The sequence below is a fragment of the Talpa occidentalis genome, unplaced genomic scaffold, assembly GCF_014898055.3.
Source record: "Talpa occidentalis isolate TD23 unplaced genomic scaffold, MPIMG_talOcc4v2.1 talOcc4.6, whole genome shotgun sequence".
NCBI lineage: Eukaryota > Metazoa > Chordata > Mammalia > Eulipotyphla > Talpidae > Talpa > Talpa occidentalis.
This window is the reverse complement of record NW_023604972.1, coordinates 49,039,592-49,062,701: the sequence shown is the minus strand read 5'-3', so window position 1 is coordinate 49,062,701 and position 23,110 is coordinate 49,039,592. Positions and strand designations below refer to the sequence as shown.

Sequence of the window (23,110 nt, the reverse complement as noted above, 5' to 3'; positions counted from 1 at the left end):
ATGGGAGTGGGGCATGCTGACCTGGAATTAAAGAGAATGGTTAGGAGATGGTTTCTATTCTCTTTCCCTTACCTGTTATTTTGACAATAACCTCTAGGAAAATACAATACAATACAATATTATATTAATACATATTATAATGTATATTAATACAATATAATATTATACAATATATAATGTATATTAGTACAATACAATATTATATTAATATATATTAATACAATACAATATTAGAAAAACTTAGCAGAGGGTTATCCTTCACAGCATCCTGAGAGATGTAATATTTTCCAGCATGATACCACAGTTCTGGATTGAAGTTCTTATGGGAATTGAACTTGAGGATGAATTGAATAGATTATGGGTATGCATCTTAAATTCTCACCGCTCAAAATATGCTTTGTCACTCATTATCCTGCTTTCCCCGCTTAACTGTATAGTTTCTCTGGTGAGATTCTGCTTTTCTCTCCTATTCAATTTCAACAAAGAACTAAAGCAATTGTTAAACTAGTATTTGTTGTCGGCTATATAACAGGGCTTGAAAAAGATAAGGGATGGTACAAATGTTATCCTACTAGATCTTTCTGTCCTTAGATTCAGAAACCAACCAACCAACCAGTTGAACTTCCTCTGGGATTTCTGGTGGTGTTTCATCAGCTATGTCAGATCTTTTCTGTAACTGACACCTCTCCCTCTTTCTTTCATGATGAGGGAGAGATATGATTGCAATTTCCATTTTTTCACTGTATCTTAATTTCCGTACTCAATCCCATGTTGCTGGACATTTAAGTTTTTCTGTTTTTTTACTATAATAGTAATAATATATAAATATTGGAGGCATTAAACATTTTTCTGTATTTCAACTTTATTTCCTTAAGCCCTTTCTAGATACAGAATGATGGGATCAAAGGATAAGATCAGTTTGGCACTCGATACATTTTGCCCATTTTTCTTACAAAAAAAGGTTTTCAATTTTACATTCTTTCCTGTAGTATATGTAAGTGACCATTTTGACATATTATTTCCAAAATAAAAAATATATCCCAACTAATTTGCTAGGTGATAGATTGGTAACAAATTTATATTGACTGTGCCCTCACCTCCTCAGAAATCTTTAGACTGACCAAGACAGTTAGTTCATCTGTCTATGAAGATTTTAGCTGGGATAAGAGTGTGTTATAGATTACTCTAAATGTTCTGCTAGTCCTATAATTTTAAGCTACTCTGAACAACATTCCCACTTACAAGGTGCACAGTTGCACTTCAGAAATGGATAACTATAAATAATATGGGCTGTGTCATCTTTGTACAAGGGAGAATGATTCCTTCTAAAAGAGATGGCAGTTGGGAGTTCCAGGGAGAAAGGAAAGGAAAGGTTGATTAGGGATAACTTGAATAATCTAGGAAAGGATGATCTCACTAACATTTGTTAATCACAGAACATAGTTTTATGGCCAAAAGCCTGTGAGAATGAATGTAATTGAGACTTGCTTTCTTTTGCAGCTAAAGAAATCACAGACACATTCCTCTAGGTAAATTCAGAGGATGAGGAAAAGAGAGAAAGACACAGCCAAAACTTCGGAATCTGGACTAGCTTTCAATCAAGAGACCCTGAACACTCATTGGGACCCAGCTAGGCTGGGACTCTTTGATGACACTTGGGTGCTTCTGTGCTGCATCTGCCTTTCCTGAGCTTATAAAATGCAAAATGCAGAGTCCAGTTTTCAAATCACCGTTTGGAAATTAAAATTAAAATTTCAAAGTCCCCCAGAGCAGGAAGTTGCTATTTGTGCCAAATATTTCTCAAACTATTTCTAGCACTTCACAGATATTTTCTCACTAATCACCATGCATTTTTGTTTTTGTTCCTTAATAGGAAAGTTGGTTTGGTGAGATGAGCGTCTGCTGTTCATCCTTATTCATTTTCAGTGCCCAATAAATGTGGATTTGTTGTTCAGCTTGAGGCTGGCCAAAGAGTATCCCTCTAGATGCCTCTGTTTAGGAAAAAATAAAAAATGAAAATGAAAAACTCAAGGTGACCAGTAACAAAATGAAGTTCTACTTTCAGGTAGATTACTGTCAAGTTTGGTCAAAATGCACAGTAGCAATAGTAGGATTGTTTCAGTGGGTTATGGTTTGGTGCCAAAAATTTGGGACACAAGTATGAATATGGATCAAAATTTATAGAGCCTGACAATTTAGAAGAAAAACTGGAAAATAAGTTATTCTTTTTGAGCATCACCAAAACTCAATTTAGTATTATAGTCCCCATTTTACTGCTAAGGAAACTGAGGCTCAGGTATATTAAATAAATGTCTATATTCCCATATAGATGGGAATAAATACCACAAGTTTATGATTCACTGAGGAGATTGACCTGCCTAGATTGCAAGATTTTACAAAGTGATTTGTAGAGAATACGATTTCAGAGATAGGGTGGTGCTTTCTGAGTTAAATTAGATGTCTTTGATTTTTCTTTTTAAGTTGTTGACAGGAATATGATACATTAAATGTATACAGGTGAAATTGGAATTTGGAGAGGTTGATTTGTAGAGGTTGACTAAATAATGCAGTAGCCAATGTATGATACACTGGACTCAAGTATTGGACCGAAACATGGGGAAGGATAGAGAGAGAGGAGTCAAATGAAAGACATATCAAAAGAAAAACATGGAGGTCTTAGTAACAAAATGGACATGGTTGATGACACAGAAGGGGAAAAAAAAAGGTGATTCCATTAGAGGCTGGGGACAAGAAGAATGACAGTTCAATGGACACTGACCTGACTCCTGGAATTTTCAGGCAGTCATGCAAATTTCTGAAAGCATTTCCAGTGTTAAAGGAACACAGGATTGAACAGAAGTTACTTCACAAGAATTTTCTGACTTGTTGATAATCACCAAGCTAATGTGCTAAGAGGTAGAAAGACTACAAATCTGAGGAGTAACTTTTATCAAAATTATGTTTCCAGCATTTATGAGTGAATTTCTCTGCTATATGAGCTGTAATATCAAAGCCCTTTATCTAATTTTTTGCCTTGTTTGGTGATGGTGCTTATTTTTAAGCTGCAATATAGAACAGGTAAAGACCAGAGTGGCTTAATAAGAAGATTCCCATTTGGGAAGATTTTAAAGTTTTCGATCGCTTTGCAAAAAAAAAAAAAAATAGATGTAACTATTATGACAGTTTCTCTGACTCCCACTGACTAGCACATCTTCTAAATGTACTTTAAAACACATTACTGCTATTTTAGTAATGTGGGCGTTTGAACAAGTCAGTGATAACAGAGGCCTTTGAATACAAGGGTGTCCTAAGCAATTTCAATATAATTAGTAGCTCACGGAATAATTATATTCTCATGTTCCAGAGTTCTCCTTATTTCAATGATAAGGAATATTATATACCAGATTTTACAGCTTTTGGTGAATAAAGGATGAGAAGCTAGATTAGGCATTTTTCATAGATATAGATGGTCATTTATAAAGTGGTCTTTTAACTTACTTCTGTCTTTGTGTGAGCAAGGTGACAAAGCAAAATGTTAATGGAGTTTTTTTTTTTTTTTTTTGTTCATTTGTACCAAATGATTTTGAGTAGAGGAGACCTTGAGCCAAAAGCCACAATCAATGACTTCCAGATGTAGACTCTTTGACCTGGAATGAAAAAAAAAGGACAATGACCAATGACGGCCTAGTGTCCGGAGCTGAAGAGAAGCAGAGAGCTTTTCTTTCCTTCTCCTCTCTGCCATCTCTTCTCCCTCCTCCTCCTCTTCACCCTCCTCCAATGAATGTTTCCTGCATTCTGCTAACTGTAGGGTCAGCTCTATGGACTTTCTACTATGGAAATTGTCATACATTATGTCCAAAATATGTATCCCAGTTTCCTTACAGAAGTTGACAAACATTTCCCAAAAACCTGCTATATGCCCTCTGCTACTTCCTATGCAAAAAAAATTCTCCGTTTTGACTGAGGCTGGACCTTTGTCTCTGTGGAAACTCTGACAGAAAGCAGTTTCACTCCCAGTGGGATGCCATTTGGCTTGGGATTTGGAAAATGCTGGGGCAAGCTTCCATAGTGAATTTGTAATTTTTGCTGAGATTTCTCAATGCTAAGTTTCGCCAAGTATGGGCCTATATATATGATATGCCAGAGGTTACTGTTAAAGAGACAGAAACAGTATGTTGTAAAAAGAGATATGAACTGAGAAATTCTAAAATTCTAGACTGGGATTTTCTCACCTGCTGTGAGATTTTGTATAGTTTGTCTGACTTTGGGCAAATCCTTTGGTTTTTCTGTATTTCAGTTTTTCCATCTATAACATAAATGGTGCCAAGGGCTGCTTATAATCTATGCTTCCTTCCCAATTCTAATATTCCCTACTCACATTTTAACTTTAGCTAAGAAAAAGTGGTAACTTCTATACCTGCAGAGCCCTCGGCAAAAAGTGTAAGAAAAGATGCTTTGCTTGCCACTAAAAAACATACTTTTTGCATCACTAGAAAAGAAATTGACTTGGTTGTATGATTCATGTAATGTTACTCTCACGCCTTTTTTAACTTGTATATTTCATGTATGGAAATAAGTGTAACTTTTAAAAGAGATAAAACCTCAGAGTTTAATTAGACCATTTAATTGCATCTGCTATCTGGAGGCAATATTTTTTTTGGTTTTATGGAAAAATGATGGGTTGTTTTTAGTAGATCAATATGGGCACAGCATATTTCCATGGTGGGCATGGGAAGGGAAGAATATAGAGGAGAGAGAACTCAGTAGAAATGAAACAGGTCCTAAAGAAGTCTGTTTCATTTAAAAAAGAAAAAAAAAAAACATAACTGCTCCTGTAAACCCAGTAAATATTTGTTTAATTATCCAGTTGTATACACCCTGCTTTTCATGAAAGTGAAGGGAACTGCATAAGCTGTTTGAATTAAACTCTCCTGTGGCATTCTTTTGGGCCTATTTCCTTCTCCCACTTGCCTTGTAAGTTTGCTTTCTGGGTTGGCTTCAATCCCTTCATGCCAACTACACTATCCTTAGCAGCAGTGGAATTTAAGTGGTGGAAGATGGGTGGGGTGTAGGAAGGGAGGGAGACTTGGGGACACCTGTGCTTACCCTCCTAGACTTAATCAGGGAAACGCATGCCCTGTGAGAACGCAAACCCTTGCCTGTCCCTATGATTCATTGTACCCTTTAATTCTAGGGCAAATCATCATTCTTTTGGTTGCTTTTGAATCCCAAATCAGACTGTTTCTTTTGAACCAAAGTTGGACTCTTCCACAAGATTCCTTACCCAGAGTTTAAAGCTTTCTCTGATCTATCCCCAACTCACTGCAAGCCTTTGTACCACTGCCAAGATTCTATAGTCATCAGTTACAGGACCAGGTGCGATTTTGCTAGCAGCTAAATTTGGTCCCTTGATAACTAGCAAAGGCAATGACTTCCAGCAGAGGCCACCCTGGCCTTGCTTGGGCTGGTGCGGTCAGACTGCTAATTGCTGCCTCTGACGTTTGTCACAAATGCATATGTATGAAGATATTCTAGTTGACGTTTCTTTTTCTTTCTCTTCTGTGAATTTGAAGTTACATATAGATGGGTCTAAATTTGCCCAAAGTCATGGTTCCTCTCTGTGTCTCACCTTCCTTACCCTATAACGAAGAGGGTTGTCTGAGGTCACTGCCAGCTCTAAAACACCAAAATATCCCAATATCCCCATCTTTATCACAGTTTTCCTACCAAGTTCCTGATCAACTCTCATTCATCTGTGCAGTCTCTTCGTTCAGACATTCCCGCCTCTCTCAAAATTAACTTCTTTCTTTGCATTATCATATCACTGTGTTCTATTCTTACCCTTGCCACAGCCTGCTTGTATTTTAGGCCTTGGATCTGTGTCTATCTTCCTGACTAGACTGTTAACTCCTGGGTATCAGGGCTGTTCATATCTTATTTATCTTTCCATTTCTTGTAATGCTTTCTGCATTGCAGGCAAGCACTTGAGAAATAGCTGAGTTGAACAGAAATTCTCGCTTGCAGTCCCAAGGAAACTATCTGTAAATAAGTCCTTAGAAATATAGCAGGTAAAATTTCAATTCCTATTAACATCTTTAGATGCTTAGCAATTGAGGAAGTAGTTAGCTCCTTGCTCTAGCCAAAATCTAATTAAAAGGACAGCTGGCTCCAAGAATTCTAGTTCTCTAACACATTTTTTAAGTTCTGTGGCAAGCAAGGTTATTTCAATTCCTGCCAGATTAATGGCCCCATAGAGAAACAACCTGTACAAGTATTCCAGAGATAGCAAGTCTTGGAATCCATTGAAAACAGACACATGTCAGAGTTCATTTTAACCCTGTTAGGACAGATAATTCAAAATGGTATCACTTCAGTGTATTCTTTAAACATTTAGTGAGAATGTTGGAGAGGAAGAGAAATTTCACCATGCCCTTCTGAGTTCTTCTTGGATTGATTCAGCAATCAAAAACATCGAGCAGATTTATAGAAGAAAACCCCAAATTTAAAACATGTTTTGATATCTGTATGGATGTGTACTCTAATGTCAGTGGGGCCAAAATTGGGGTATATATAATGATGGGGGCCTGGGCCTTCAAGGAAAGGAGAGAGGTACTCACATCACAAGGGTAACTTATCTGATGAAGACTGGATGCTTTGTAGTCAGATGTTTGCACAATTATCTATATAGGTTTTTCTGACAAAAAGATTAATCCTGGGCCTCCCTGGTGGTACAAGGGGTTAAGACACAGCACTCTGAAGCAATCCATATCCACTGCAACACAAGCTCGATCCCCAGCCAGGGAGGTGACCCACATGGTGCAGCAGACATCTCCTGTCTCGCCCGCTGCTCCCCTCAGCAGTGTGTTTCAGTCAGTCTGCCTGTTCTGTCCCCATTATGTCTCTGGTGAATCCTCTCACCCCCATACCTCTGGCCTGTACCCCAGTTCTTGTATGCATCCATAAATAAATCTTTTTTAAAAATCCTGATAAAATTCTAATTTTGGCTAATATTCCCAATTTTTATTCTTCTAAGTAAAGAGAGTGGTAAAAGTTTCTCCTGAGCCTTAAGGGCCTTGGCTGATGTCAACTAGAAACAATCCACATGCCAAATTGACTCATTTTAAGAAGGCCTGTTCTGAACATTTTGGAAATGTCTATTCTTCAAAGTTCGTAATATTTTCAAATACTGCAAGACATACAAAGCTGAAGGGAGCGCAACCTCTGCTCTTAGGACCTTGTAACTTTATAGAAGGTTTTAAGAAATAGTACACATGACTCCAATATGGACCTGAGTTTAATAAGTCCGGTTAGTAATTAAAACAATAAAGTAGCAAAGTGGCAGGATAGAAAATCAACACATGAAAATCATTTGCTTTCCTATATACAAATAATGAACTAGAAGAAGTAGAAATTAAGGAAACCATGTCATTTACAAACTCACCAAAGCGGAAAAAATGTAAATACTTGGAAATAAACCTAACAGAAGGTGAAAGACCTTAAAGAGGAAAACTACAAAACATTGTCAAAATAAATAGAAGACACAAAGAAATGGAAAGATGTTCCCTACTCATGGTTAGCAAGAATTAACATGGTCACAGTATTAATGGTCACAGTGACCATCTTACCCAAAAGTAATTTACAGATTTAATGCAATCCCAATAAAGATCGCAATGGCATTCTTCAAAGAAGTAGAATGAAGATTATTGAAATTCTATGGAACTACGAAAAACCCTGAGTAGCCAAAGATCTCTTGACTAAAAAGGTGGAAAATGGAGTTAATCCCACTATCGGACTTCAAATTATACTATAAAGCCATAGTAACAAACAACAAATCAAAAAATGGGCAGAAGAACTAAATAGGCACTTCTCCAAGAAGACATGCAATCCTCTTGGCCAAAAGGCATGTGGAAAAATGTTCATCATCACTATCATTCAGGGAAATGCAAATAAAAAAACACAATGAGATGCCACCTCACACCTGTGAGAAAGGCTCATGTAAAACAAACAAAAAAACAAACAATAAATGCTGGAGAGGATGTGGAGAAGGGACCCTCTTACACTGTTGATGGGAACATTGGCCCATCCCCTATGGAAATCAGTGTAGAGATTCCTCAAAAGACTAAAATGGATCTACCATATGACCCAGCAATTTTACTCCTAGGTGTCTACCCAAAGAACACAAAACAACTAGTTCGAAAGGAAACCTACACTCCTATATTTATAGCACAACCATTTACAATAGCCTGCAAACCACCTTCATGCCCCAGAACAGATGAGTGAATCAAGAAGATGTGGTATATATGTATACAATGGAAATTACTCAGAGATCAAAAAAGATAAACTCTTACCATTTGTAGCTACATGGATAGAACTGGAAGGGATTATCCTAAGTGAAGTGAAATAGAAGAAGAAAGATAAATACCACATAGTTTCACTTATATGTGAAATATAGAGAAACCAACAATAGAGAAGTCCTCTTATCCACATTGGTCTTATCCAGCCATAAAGTAAGCTATGTACGAAGATACATAATAACATGGAAATGCTAGCTACATTACCTAGTAAACTAGATTGGAGGAAACAGCTTGATTTATGCCACAATCAAGCATCATATTAATTCCCTTCCTGAATGAAACTCTTTCACCCAGAGTTATAAGCCATCATGCTCCACGATAGAAGAGCTAGCATATATGCTTTTGCAGTCATATGAATGCTGGAGGGAGGAGATTTTTTGTGTTAAGGTTTTTAGGCCATTAACTCCATCAAAATGGACATATAGAACAACGGGTGTCAGATTTACCAGCTCACCAGTCACATGGATCAGTCCTACTATGGAGGTAGAGAGTGGGACTGGAGTATTTCTCCCAAATGGTGGTGGAAGAGTATTCCCAGCTAACATTTATATAGCAAGTGAAAGAGTATGTGTATATATACAGTATGTATATATATGTGTGCGTGTGTGTGTATATATATATATATATATATATATATATATAGCAAGTGAGAAAGTATGTGTGTGTATATATATATACACGTATATGTGTATGTCTATAATGTGATTTTAACTATATATGTACAACACACTTCTGCACGCACGCCCTCAAACTGTTTGAACCTATGTATGGAAAAAGATGGAAGGGGCCTCCCTGGTGGCTTAAGGGGTTAAGATGTAGCACTGTGAAACTATCTGCAGCCACTGCAGCACAAGTTTGATCCCTGGGCAGGGAACTACCCACATGGCACAGCAGACCTCTCCTGTCTCACCCACTACTCCCTTAGCAGTGTATTTCAGTAGATCTGCCTGTTTTGTTCCCCGCTCTGTCCCTGCTCAATCCTCTTAGCCCCCGCACCTCTGGCCTATATCCCAGTTCTTGTATGCATATGTAAATAAATCTTTAAAAAAAGAAGATGGAAGACTAAAAGAAAATCCACCAAAATAATAATGCTAATCTTTTGGTTATGGAACTATGGATACCTTTTTTCTTCATGTTTCAATATTTTGCAAAGTGCTTATAATTAATATGAATTGCTCTTAATAAAAAGATATACTTACTAAAATTTTAACAGCAAATTATTTTTATTATTATAATTTATTTATTTATATATATTTTACATCATTGTTCATTTTTGTACAATGTTTGCTTTCTCCTCTCAGGTGTAATCCCCATAGAATTCCTACTACCAATTCACTTGTGCACCATCACCATAGTCCCTTGTGCTCTTCCTTCCCATGTTTTGATCCTTCTCCCTCCCCCTCCCCTGCAGAATGTCTCTGATTTATAGATGCCTGTTAATTTTGGTCTTGGGTTTTGTTGTTATTATTTTTTCCCCTATCACTTATTGGGTTCCCCTACATTCCTCCTATAAGTGAAACCATCTGATATTTTTCTTTTTCCTTCTGAATTATTTCACTGAGCATGATCCCTTCTAGTGCCATTCTTGTTGCTGTGAATGGCATTAGTTTATCTTTTTTGATTGCTGAATAGTATTCTGCTGTGTATATATGCCATACCTTCTTTATCCAATCATCATTTTTGGGTATTTGGGTTGTTTCCTTATCTTACCTATTATAAAAAGTGCTGCAATAAACATAGGGATGCAAGTATCCTTTTGAATTAATATTTTTTGTCTTTTGGGTAAATTCCTAGGAGTGGCCATTTTCAGTAGTTTGAGGAACCTCCACACAGCTTTCCTTATTGGTTGGACCAGTTTGCATTCCCACCAGCAGTGTAGGAGAGTTCCTTTTTCTCCATATCCTTACCAACATTTGTTGTTTCCTGTTTTGTTTTGTTTTTTTAGTATGTATGATTCTCCCTGCTGTAAGGTGGTATTTCATTGTGGTTTTGATTTGCATTTCCCTGATTATAAGGGATGTTGAACATTTTTTCATATACCTGTTGGCCTTTTGCATCTCCTCTTTGGAGGTGTGTCTTTTTAACCCATTTTTTGACTGGATTGTTTGCTTAAAAAGCAAATTATTAAACCACTAATTCCTAAACAAGTTATTCACCACAAAAAAATTGCTATTTCTTACTATCTTTTTGTTTTAAGTCCTGCCATAGAATTACTATAGTACTTTGAGGGGGAATATTCTTAAGACCAAATTTCTTTTTTTGGAAACTTACAAGAAAAAGGTCAAAATCCAAGACTTGTCTATGAAATAATGAAAAAAATAATCAATAATAAGAGTTCAGAACAGGTAAAAAGACAATTTTTAAGCAAATATGTATTTTTTAAATTTACTTATACAAGAGCTGGGGTACAGGCTGGGGTATGGGCCAGAGGCATGGGAGGGTAAGAGAATTCACTGGTGACAGAGTGGCAACAGAACAGGCAGATGACCAAAAACAATGCTAAGGGGAGCAGTGGGCAAGACAGGAGATAACTGCCTTTCCATGTGGGTATCTCCCTGGCCGGCCTGGAATCGAACCCATGCTGCAGAGGCTGAGGACAGCTTCACAGTGCTGTGCTCAACCCGCTGTGCCACTGGGGAGGCCCCAAATATGTATTTTAAATTCTATTTTTAGAAGTTTATGCTAATACAGTAATAATGAATATCTTTGGGTCATAGACTTATGAGTGCTTCTTGTTCTCATGCTATTGTGTTTTAGTCATAATCATGTATTGCTTTAATATTAGAGGAAAAATAGAAGGCAGTATGATCTCAAGAACTTGTGAGCCAGTAAGGCCAACAGCTGTCAAATCAGTGTACTGCTTATACTGAGCTTTGGCTAGCATACTTTTTACTGGTAAGATGAAATTTCTTTCAATATGAAAAATAGCAGAGTTGAGAATATTCTCTCAAATTGAACTTGGTCCCAGATCTGGGTTTGGGCTTAACAATCTGGGGCTTCCTGAATGTGGACAACAGCCACTGTCCCCACAAAGTCATAAAGCAAGGTTCACCTGCAGGGGGCTATGCAAGACAGACAGTGGGTCCTAGCAGTGAATCAGCCCACTTGTGTTTTCCTTGGGCTGGTAGATTTAGAATAAAAACCTAGAATTCTGGCTTCTAAGAAATCCGCAAATATTTGGTGTGCATTCCTATATGGACACCAACTACTGGAAAGGAGTTGTAACCTCCATTGTCTATTATTTCCCTAACATAAGCCTAGAGTTGTGATTGCAATTCATCATAACCCTGCTTTGAATAGAAAGCCAGGTCTTGAGTCTGAAGAAAGGAGAGTTTTCTTGAGGGAGAGATGAGTTCACATAGCTGTGTCTAAGTACAAAGACTATATGACATGCAGTCCCATCGCAGCCAAAATTCAGAGAGTTGGGAATGTTGGGTGACTAGCACTAAGGAATATGACATAAACCTCTAGGGCCCCTTCATTTATTGATCCCACAGAAGCAGTTTGAATCAGTCCACCTTAAGGTGAACTTTAGCGAGGAATGACTTATAAATATTCACATGACACCCTTATGTTTGCAGCCAAGGAATCACTGAACCTCAAGGAGGTGAACTCTGTTTAGTAAGAGTTGCCCTTTGGCAACTGTCTTGTGAGCTTCTGACCCAGAGAATAAACAGTTCAGAAGAACTGAAGCTTTTGTTTTCTTCCAGAAAGAAAAAAAGTACATTGAAACATAGCTTGGATTCTTCATTGCTCTTTCTCCTCCCACCCTCAAAATGACTTGTAGCATATATGCTTTTTAGACAAAGCATGCTTTGAATGTATTGACAATTTAATGTTTTCTTTTAAAACTCCACCATTCCTACACAGACATTCCCCACGTAGTAAGTTCCTAAGAATTTAAAATTAGAATATCAAATAACCAAGTATGACTTCTGAAAACTCTCAGGACTTCTCATTGCTAAGTCAGTGCCGTTGACTGGTTTGTATTTTCCTGAGGGAATGCATGGTACTGTTCCCTGAAAGATTTTGGTGGGTGTACAGAGATTTTCAAATAGACATCTTATTCTTTCAGGAGAATTTTACCCTCTGAAAAGTCACATCTACTGTCATCAAGATTTATGCTGCTTTTTATTTTTAAAGTACCTTCATATGATTTGTCTTTCTAGAGAGAGAAAGGTTAATTATTAAAAAATTTCTTACAGAAATAGAAGTATATTTTCCAAAAATGTGACTTGATGCTGGGAGTAGTCAGTTTCATTGGGCATTTATGTTATTCAATCAAGGAGAGGTGATGAGGAATATTTCTATATATTAATTAAATAGAAGACACAGATAACTGAAATTCCATGTGTTGGGGCATATAAATGCCAGAAAAGCTCTCTATTGTTATTATGACTTGAAGTTATTTTATTCATATGAAGGAATCAAAAAGCTTTTATGTGGGTCTCTATGTTTTAAAAATATAGTCTATTAAAAAGGAGAAATGAAAAATACACTTAAAATTTTCTTCTTATAAAGATTGTCTCCTCTAAAAATACACAATCCACAATATATTTATTTGATTTCTCCAAGTTAAGACCCATGGAAGACTTGGTCTCGGGTCTCAGAGAGTATAGCTACATAGCCCAACTTGATTGGTCATCTTGTAATACATGAAAATCATTGATCATAGATATATGCTGGTTTGGTATAAGTCTAAACCCTTTGGGTTAAGAGTAGGAATGAAGACAGACTCAACAAAAAGGAGAGTAAATTCCACTGTCCTTTTGAGAGAATGGAATGCAATCACTGTGAGTGCCAGGAAGCAACCCCCCCAAGTCCTCATCTAGCATCCTGGCTCCCCACAGACTGGCTGTTCCCAGATTCTCCTTCTTCAGGGCCAGTCCCTCTGTGTAAGACATCTGGCATGCTAGCTTCCTCCAGAGAAAAGCAATTCCATTCATTCCAGGCAGCAGGAGTTTTCATTACTTCTTTTCATCGACATATGCCTTCTCCCCTTCGTCTTAGAATCACTGAGGGGCTATGCAAAGAATAAAGAAATACTTGCAGATCATGGAAAGCATGTTACCCCATTTTAGAGACTGGAAAACTGAGCCATGAAGACTTAAACAATAAAAAGACGATTTTCTCAAGTATAGCAGAAGCCAGAAGACATAAGTCATGACTTATATGACTGTGATTCTAAAGAAGCAATCTGATTAAATCACAATTCATAGGCACTTTTTTTTTTTTTTGGCGTCTTCAAAATCAGTCCTGCAATTAAAACATAATTATGCTTTGCTCTTTCATAGTAGCTTTCACCCAGGGAACGGAAAATGCTTTATAAACATTAATTAAGCAGCACAACACCCCTGTGAGGAAGGTAGGAATTATCCTGTTCTTAGATGTGGTGACATGGAAACTGAAGAATTTAGTAATTTATCCACGATTATCATGGGAATTGTTGTCCAGGGTTCCATATGGTTGAAGTCTCTTGGTGGTCTAGCCTTCAATCTCTGAAATGAATTAATAGTCTTTTGTGAAAAGTATGTTCAATGGCTGTTATTAGCATTTTTATTAGTCTGTGCTTTTGTATATCCTTTTCATTATGTATCTCTTAAATTTTAAGTCAGAGCTTAGATTATACAGTACTTTTTAATATTTATTGATTTATGTTTTCATTGATTTCAGTAATCTAATAAGATTAGAAGTCATTTTAGGTATTTCCTTTATTTATTTTTTTAGATATTTATTTACCTATGCATACAAGAACTGGGGCACATTCCAGAGATGTGGGGGGGGGCGAGAGGACCCACCCAGAGTGGGGAACAGAACAGGCAGATTGACTGAAGTACACTGCTGAGGGGAGCAGCGGGCGAGACAGGAGAGGTCTGCTGCACCATGTGGGCCGCTTCCTGGCCGGCCAGGGATCGAACTCGTGCTGCAGTGGCTGCGGACAGCCCCACTGGCCGCATCCCAAACTGTTGTACTGCCAGTTTCTGTATTTTAGGAAACTTTTTATAAAGCTACATTATGGTGATGCAAGATAGAGATATGTGTACAAATGATTAATATAAGATTTGATGAATTTTTACATTCCAGTACATTCCTCTAGGTGCATTCATAGCACCCAGAACCCCTTTGCCAGTGACCCATTGCCAGTAATTGTCCTCCCAAAGGTAACCAATAGCAGCACTCTGACAGCACAGGTTAGTTTTGCCTATTTCTGCCTGGTAGTTAGATGGAGTCATACTGTCAATACTCTTGTATGTCTGTCTGCTTTCATTAAGCATTTGTGGGGTTTCTCCACATAGTTGCCAGAAGTTATAGTAAATTCATTCTCATTGCTGTATTCAGTTATTTAAATACCACACAATTGCTTTATTTATTCTACTGTTGAAGAACAAGTGAGTTGTTTACAGTTTGGGGCTATGTATTTTCATTTGTCTATTTTTAAATATTTATTTTACTTTTGCATGGAAAAGCTGGGGTGCAGGCCAGAGGTGTGAGGAGGAGGGGGGAGAGGATTTACCAGAGACATAGTGGGGAAAAGAACAGGCAGACTGACTGAAATACACTGCTGAGGGGAGCAGTGGCAGCGGGTGAGACAGAGAGGTCGGCTGTGCCATGTGGGTCAGCTCCCTGGCCGGGGATCGAACTCATGCTGCAGTGGTTGGCAAAAGCTTGATAGTGCTGAGACTTAACCCCTGCACCACCAGGGAGACCATAATATTATTTTTAAAGGTGTGTTATAAGCACTCTTTTTCAGTTATGTTGAAGTGGGTCAAAGATACCCTTTTTCCTTTGGGAACTCAGTGAATGACTTATGTTAGATATTTTCTGGCCCAGTATGACTGTAAACCTAGCAAATTGTAATCTGGCTGACCTGATTTATGAAATCATGCTTTACTATGTAGGCTTTGAGATAAATGAATGATGTGTAATAAAATGTTATTTGTATAAGAAGGAATTAAGAAACTTAACCCGGTCACTATAATTGTGGGGGCAGGAACAATTAAATTTTTTCTCTAAACTTGAAAATGTCATCTGCATTTATTAGTGGCTTGAGTTCATAAGAGGCATCTTAGAGAAGTGCAAAGAGCACAGGTAACTGATAGCCCTGGGTGTGTGGTTAAGTAGCTCTACCACTTATTAACTATGTGGCCTTGGCCAGCTTAGCCTCATTCACCTCCACTTTCTTAACAATCAAATGGTCTCTAGGGTTGATATGAAGTTAAATGCAAAACACTAAATGGGAACTCAGTGAATGGCTTATGTTATTAGATATTTTCTGGCCCAATATGACTGTAAACCTAGCAAATTGTAAACTGTTTGACCTGGGTTATAATTTTCAATTATTAAGCATACTTATTTGAAAAAGTCAGTAAGTGACTACACATGAGTATAGAAACATCTATATTCAAATAGACTGCCAGCACTAAAGGGACCACTAACTTTAAGGATTTCTTTTTTGAGGTAACTTATGATGAATGTACAGTGGTCAATTAATTTAACTCTGACCCCCCTGTAAGAGTATATCATAGACATAATAAAAGAGCAGATCAAAAATTATAGACATGTTCTGTAAACAGCTTGATTTAATATATTGCTTACATTAGAGAATTATTGGCTTTAAGCTTGGAATTCTGTAAAAGTAGAAGTTTAGGCAGAAAATTGCTGTGGGACTTTGCATTTGTGGTGCTATATTAAGAAGCCTCACGTTAAATGATATTTCAGAAATGATAATAGTTGAAATGAACTGTATGGAAGGAGTGAATATTTTTCTGCCTGACTCCTATGTGTACCTGGTTGCCAATTAAATACACTTCACATATTCTTCAATTTCCAATGGAGCATCACTTATCTGAGTTCATGATTCCTTGTCACTACCTTGTCCTGTTCTACCTCTTCCCACTTCTGGAAATGGTACTCAGTTGTTCAGATCAGAGTCTGAGAGTTCTTGCCAATTCATTCTGCCCACACCCAATCAATCCAACAACTCCTGCCAATTTTACCTCCTAAATTGTGAATCTACCCACTTCTTTTCCATCACCACTACCATAGTCCAGTCTGCCAAGATCTTCCACCTGGATCACTTCAGGAATCTCAACCTGACCTCCCAGGATTCATTTTGCTCTTTCACATTTCTATCCCTGTGTAGCTACTAGAAGTGATCTGGAAACAGCAAACCATATCAGCTTTGTCTTCTGCTTTTAACCCTTCATGGTTTCAAACTGAATTTAAGGTGGAAAAAAAGTCCTTAATTTTGTCTAAAAAATGGCCCTTCTCTCCTTTCCCCTGCCCTTGACTTTCTTTCTCTCCTTTAAGGCTGTGTGTCCTTTCTTCCCATGCTTTTCTCTGTACTCTCTCTTTCCCTAGCAAACTCCTGCTAATTTTTTGGGTCTCAGATTTAACATATTTCTTTAGGGAAATATTCCATGATTCCATACATTAAATTATTTTGTTCTATTGTATATAGTCATAGAATCTTTTGTTTGTATTTGTAATACTGTTCATACTTAGCTTTTACATTCCCTACTGGTCTATGAGCTTTATGAGAGTAGGGATTCTGTCTACTTTATGTATTTATCTCTATTGCTAAGTGCCTAATAAATGTTACTGACTGATTGAGTCATATATTATTATAGACTAGGTTAACATTGCCAAAGGAAACACTGAACAATTTTTTATCTCTTCAGTAAAGTTGAAATGATATTTTTAAACAGTGATGGAAATTATCAGTATTGTTAGTAAACTAAAAGTTAGTAAACTAAAGTTAGTAAAACTCTTCACAAGGGATTATAAAGGTTTTATACTGATTTTGACCATTTTTCTTGATCTTATTATCAGTAAATAAGATTTAACTTCACAATATAAATGATGATGACAAAATCCAATGTATTGATATGTGGTCTAATATCTCAGCATAACATGCAGCAGAAAAATGTACCAAAAAGATTTCCCTTTCCAGTCTCCTTATTCTAACCTCTTATGTATTTTCTTTATATATTAGTATCTGCGACAAGGCCATTCGCAAATTCAGAAATGATTCCTCTTTCTCTCCTCTGCTACCTCAATCAAGTGCAGTGTTCGTTTCTCAGAGGAGAGTATGGGAACCCTTTCACTTAGAATCACCTAGGGATTTTAACAAGTACAGATTCTTACTCCTGTGAAATACTATTTTTAAGGAGTCAAATGTTTGAAAACTATCAGCTGAGGACCTAGTCATTACACCTTAGGAACTGATAAAAGGCATATATGATGCTAACTTTTGGGAACTGTGATGTGTGTATGACCTTCATTGGTAAGACCCTGTGTCAACTTAAACCTTGAAATAAGATCCTGGTGTAATAGGATCTTAAAAGATCATCTAGTTTTGTGCTTCAGGGGTATTTATACCCAAACCACAGAGGACTATGGATGGTCTCTTTTCTTCCTGAAAAGATGTTTAAGGATAGAGGACCCATTAATATACCTGGGGTTTATCACAGAGAGTTATCTTAGTGATCTTTTAATGATAAAACCTTTAGGCTTACCTGGGTCAGTTTCTTCTTGTTTGGCATTATGTAAACAAGGAAAACAACTAACCTAGTCACCTTCTTAAAATACTTCCATATGGACATTCCATCATTGTAGGGTAAATGATTGTCAGGCTTTTCTGCCCTCCCGCCATTAGGATTGATAATGGATCCCTGCGGTCCTGAATGCATGCCTGCTGGTGGGCACTTGGAGTAGGGTGTGGGCATATTTATGTAGGTGGGATTCATCTGGGCTGAGACAGAGCTTATAAGGGTGGTGTCACAGGATGCCAGAAGAGGGGCAGAACCACCAGAAGGAGAACAAGTAGAGAAAAAAAACTACCAGAAGGGGAACAAGCGAGAGAGCAAAATGGAACCAGCAGAAGAAAGAGAATGAGACCATGAGAGAATGCCAGGAAGCCCAGGAAGAGTGAAGATTCGCTGGCAGGCCTCCCAGCACCCCCTGGTACCCCTGCCTGCATGTACCTAGTACTCAATAAAAGCCTGAAAAAGCCACTGAGGGCTCCAGGACTCTCCTTTACCTGTCTGCTAGGGTCATAGAGAGAGATCCTGCACTGTGCCCTTCCTTCCTCTACAGTCATTCATCAGGTCTAATACTGAGCAGGACCCCAAACACAGGCTCATTAAATTGGAAGCAGTCTTCAATACTATTTAAGTTGAATTTCCTCATTTTACAGACAAGTAAACAAGTGCAGGGATTATATATCATTCAGTCATAAATCTCACGGATGTATGAGTATATTTCAACAGCTCGAATTGACTTTTATCATGGGTTATGTTTTTCCATGGTGAAATTAGAAAGCATTTGATCCATCTAAACTCAGATCTGGTTCAAATTCTTCTCTATTACTTACCACCTGTGTAATGTAAGCACAGTTTCACATACCTGAGCCACATTTTCATCATGAAGATAAAAACCTATATGAAGATAAAAACACACACATATAAAGGAAAATGAAGATAAAAATCTATTTTGTATAGTTGTACTGAGAATTAAATTGAAATAGCATAGTGCCCAGCACATACTAGGTGCTCAGCTTACAAGTTCTTGTGTTGGTAAAATTTTTTGAAATTGGCAGAGAATCACAACACAAGATATGAATCCCCTGTGATTTGGCAATTACAGTCATTGTAGTGAAATCATGTAGCATATATGATGTTTAGAAACCTCTTGTATGGGGTTTTACTCAGTGGATCTGAGATTATTTTGTTAAACAGGAATGCATAGTAAAATCTTGATGCAACCCAAATATTGTCGAACAGTGATGCTTTCTTCTACAACCCTCTAGAAGAACTTAGCTGCACCTACTTTAGTCATAACAAAAAGAAAAAATCCTGACTATATGATTTAATAGTTTTGAAGGGGAACCGCTGAGTAAATAAATCTTTCCAGCTCCCTGCTAAAGGGTGTTGGGCCTGGTGCAGTTAAGAATCCAATGCAATTGTAATCAACAAGTTTGCTCACTTAACAAATCTTTCCTTAGCAGACTAACAAAGATACAAGGTCAGGCAGTCAGCCAAGTTGGTCTGTCTTTTCAAGGCCATCCCGAGATGTCTGTGTTCTTGCTTTTTCCTAGCCCCTTGTTTAGGAACTTTGCAGCAAATGATGTTGTTAATGTAAGGATAGTTATGTATAAAAGAAATTCTTTGTCTGTAAATAGGTGCTCAGACCTTATGGGGCTACCCAGGTCTGGGACGTCATGCATGAGTACTAAATCTTCTCCTGACCTCACCATTCCTGAAGTAACGCTTGTTCTTCCTCTGGCTGGGTAAAAAGTAGAACTTATTTATACAACATTTTAATGTATCTTGTATGCCAACTGTAGGGTCAGGAATGGGCCACTGATCAGGTTTTCTGATCCAGCAGACTGGGTAAAGGAGTCAGAATCCTCAGTGGTTTTGCAGGTTTTTATTGGGATTACCAGGTACATGGCAGGCAGGGGTGCTGGGGGGCCAATAGGCTGGCAGGCCTCCCAGCCCCCAGCAGGTCTTCACTCGGGGCTCCCTGGCCTTCTCTTAGCTTCTGCTTCTCTTGCTTCTCTCTCAGCTTCTCTTTCAGCTTCTTCTGGCGTCCCCGTGACACCGCCCTTAAAAGCCCAGTCTTAGCCCAGGTGAATCCCATCTTCCTATGCCCACACCCTATTCCAGGTGCCCGCCATCAGGCATGCATTCAGGACCGCAAGGATCCATCATCCATCCTGATGGCGGGAGGGCAGAAAAGCCTGACATTTTTCCTTATCCTACAGTCCACCCCCACAGCGTTTTCTGCCATACAGTCCATATATACAATTTTGTTTCTTAGCAAACAAACAATGCAGCCATGGCCCACAAAAGCAAATATATCACAATATAACAACAAAATACAACAGAACACAAATAAGTCCAGGCAGGGCCCCAACCTAATGGCAAAAGACAATTATTGGTACCAGCAGATAAGCCACCAAATCTGCTGCCAAAGGCACTGCTCATACGAGGGAGGGGAATCACTCAGGGCATCTACTGCAACACGCCAGGAGCCATCAGGCTTCCTGGCCTCCTCTGGCTGTAGTCTCGACTACAAGCCACACACCGCATCCACCCCCAGGATGCACTCACTCTGGGATTGGCGATTCTATTCTGTTGGGGGTAATCGCCCAACCCTCAGGGTTTCTGTCTGCAGTTGCTCCAACATTCGGCCTTCATAGCCACCCATGCGACTCGCAGACCCCTGCACTCAGGCCAACCCACTGCACAAGCACATGGGTCAGGGATCCAAACTCTACATTCAGCTTGGGCTCCACCCCAAGCCACGTTCCCCACCCGTCCCCCAAGGACGGGTTCCGCAGCTCCTCACCATCACTCGACAACGAGCAGGGCATCACCCACAGGTGATTTTATGAGACTCACTGGCCTTCCTCAGCTTACTTAGTGCTTAGCAGCCACTCAGGGCTTCCCAAACTTAGCATCAGCACCAGCTTTTGCCTTCTCAGTTGGCTTTTCTCCCTGCCTAGCTGCTGGGCATACACAGGCTGCTTTTGGCCATCAATGCCCACTGGCCACCCCCAGATTCCCATCTCCTGGGATGTACAATCCTCCCCCAGGGTTCCAAAACTACATTAACTTGCCAAAGTTCCTCCACCTTCTGGCGGGATTGTCAGTCCAAGTCCATCAGTTCAAGTCCATTAGACCTCTCTCTGCATCAGCACTGGTGAGCTCCGAATCATGGTCCTCTCTTCCCCGACGATTCTTGCTGCCTCAGGGGTCGTTGGCTGGTCCTCTTAGGCAACTCCTCCACACGAGGTCTCATCCTGCAGCTCCTGGACCTTGTCCATCTCCTGTGCCGCCATGACACCTCCAGCGTTGTCACAGGGAAACAGTCTGTTACTCCTTAGTCCCTCCAGATCTTCGGAGGGCTCCATACCCGTCTGCATGGATCATCTTGCCGGCTTATGCCAATTGTAAAGGCAGGAATGGACACTGAGCAGGTTTTCTGATCCAGCAGACCGGGTAAAGGAGGAGTCAGAGTCCTCAGTACTTTTGCAGGTTTTTATTGGGATTACCAGGTATGGCAGGCAGGGGTGCTGGGGGGGCCGGTAGGCTGGCAGGCCTCCCAGCCCCCAGCAGGTCTTCACTCTGGGCTCTCGGGCCTTCTCTCAGCTTCTGCTTCTTTGCGGCTTCTCTTCGGCTTCTGTTTTGGCTTCTGCTGGCGTCCCCGTGACACCGCCCTTAAAAGCCCAGTCTTAGCCCAGGTGAATCCCATCTACCTATGCCCACACCCTACTCCAGGTGCCCGCCATCAGGCATGCATTCAGGACCGCAAGGATCCATCATCTATCCTGATGGCAGGAGGGCAGAAAAGCCTGACATTTTTCCTTACCCTACACCAACCATAAGCTTATTCACTTAATGTAACCCTTTGATGTGGATATAATATATCCATATTTTATAGAGATTAAATAATTTGAATATCTGTAGGGAGTAGTGGAATGACAGGATTAGACAGGGGTTGAATTAGGATTTCAACAGAAGTTGGTTTGATTCCAGAGCCAAGTGCTCTGTAACTCTTTGGAGATTAAGAAAAAATACATCAATGTGAGGGCTCCATTTCCAGACTTTCTGAGCCACAAAGGTGTAAGACAGGCAGGACTAAGAACAACTGTCACAACCATATGCTTCTTGTCTCTCTATGCCCCTTGCACATGGTCTGCTTATTAAAAACGCAATATAATACTATATCCATGATTATCTTAGTCAGTTACGGTGGCCCCGTTTTCACCCATCAAACTCTTCGACAGTGTATTTGCAGCGCCTCTGGGAGTGAGGTCCCCATTTGTAAGCCCTTGATGAAAAAGCCTAATTAGATACAGATGCACTCCAATATTTGTTTTACTTACTAATGGTTGGGTGTAGGTTTCCTTCTTTTCCCTTGTCAAGGAAGCTGAGGTTCTGAGGCTGCCACAGACTACAACATAAATACAAGGAGGAAGGGAGGGAAATCTTGGAAAACTCACAGGCCTGATATTTCCCAGACATGCCCCAATCTGCTTTTGACCTCGCTCCAAAAGGAGTGGTTTCCACAACAGACTGTGTAACATAACGTGAGCTTACTCAAGCAGTTTCACGTTAGCCTTTCCTTTCTTGCAGTCTGGAAGCTCTATTCTTGGGCCCGCCTTAGGGGAGGGACTGCTGACAGAGGGACTGGTGCTGGGACCCTGCAGTCTGACAGCACCTCCTCTCTATATGGCAGCTGTGGTCTCTAGGTGCTGTTTCTCCCCCAGGTTATAGGTGTAGTTTACAAGAGTTCATTAATTATATCCTATTTCGAAGCAGTCCTGCCTGGTTCCTATCAGAGGGCTAGAACAGTGTCTCTTTACATTTGGTGGCAGAAAAGACTGAGAAAGATTTGGGAGGTGAAAGTATCTGCCAAAACAGCACGGAATGCAAGCAGACAATTCAGCTCTTAGCGTTTCCAATCTATTAGGCAAGATTACCTCCCAGTTTGCCATGTGGACTGTTTCATTTTCCTCCATCCTCTGACCCAAGCTTTCCTTCTGAGACTAACAAGAAGGTTAGAAGAAGGGTCAGCTGTCTGGGTGACTTGGCGATGGCTTCCGTTAGAATTGCTTCTTTCTCCATAATGGTAAAATTCAATCTCACAGTTTAAATGCTTGTCCCAAAATATTTCGAAATGTGAAATGCATGCAAGCCAAATGACAAAAATGTTTTTTAAAAAAGCCTAAAACATGGGCTTCTTGT

General features: G+C 39.3%; 1 protein-coding gene and 1 long non-coding RNA gene across 11 annotated transcripts in view; one reads left to right on the top strand and one right to left on the bottom strand.

Moving 5' to 3' along the window:
- The window catches only part of RASGEF1B (RasGEF domain family member 1B), a 559,061-nt gene that overhangs the window by 313,191 nt on the left and 222,760 nt on the right, over positions 1-23,110 (top strand). The window lies entirely within an intron of this gene.
- Positions 13,803-22,917, bottom strand: LOC129144779 (uncharacterized). The gene is made up of 3 exons (XR_008549365.1): positions 22,846-22,917; positions 18,762-18,793; positions 13,803-13,852 (listed from the first exon to the last, which is right to left on the bottom strand). It is a non-coding gene; the product is annotated as an uncharacterized LOC129144779 (long non-coding RNA).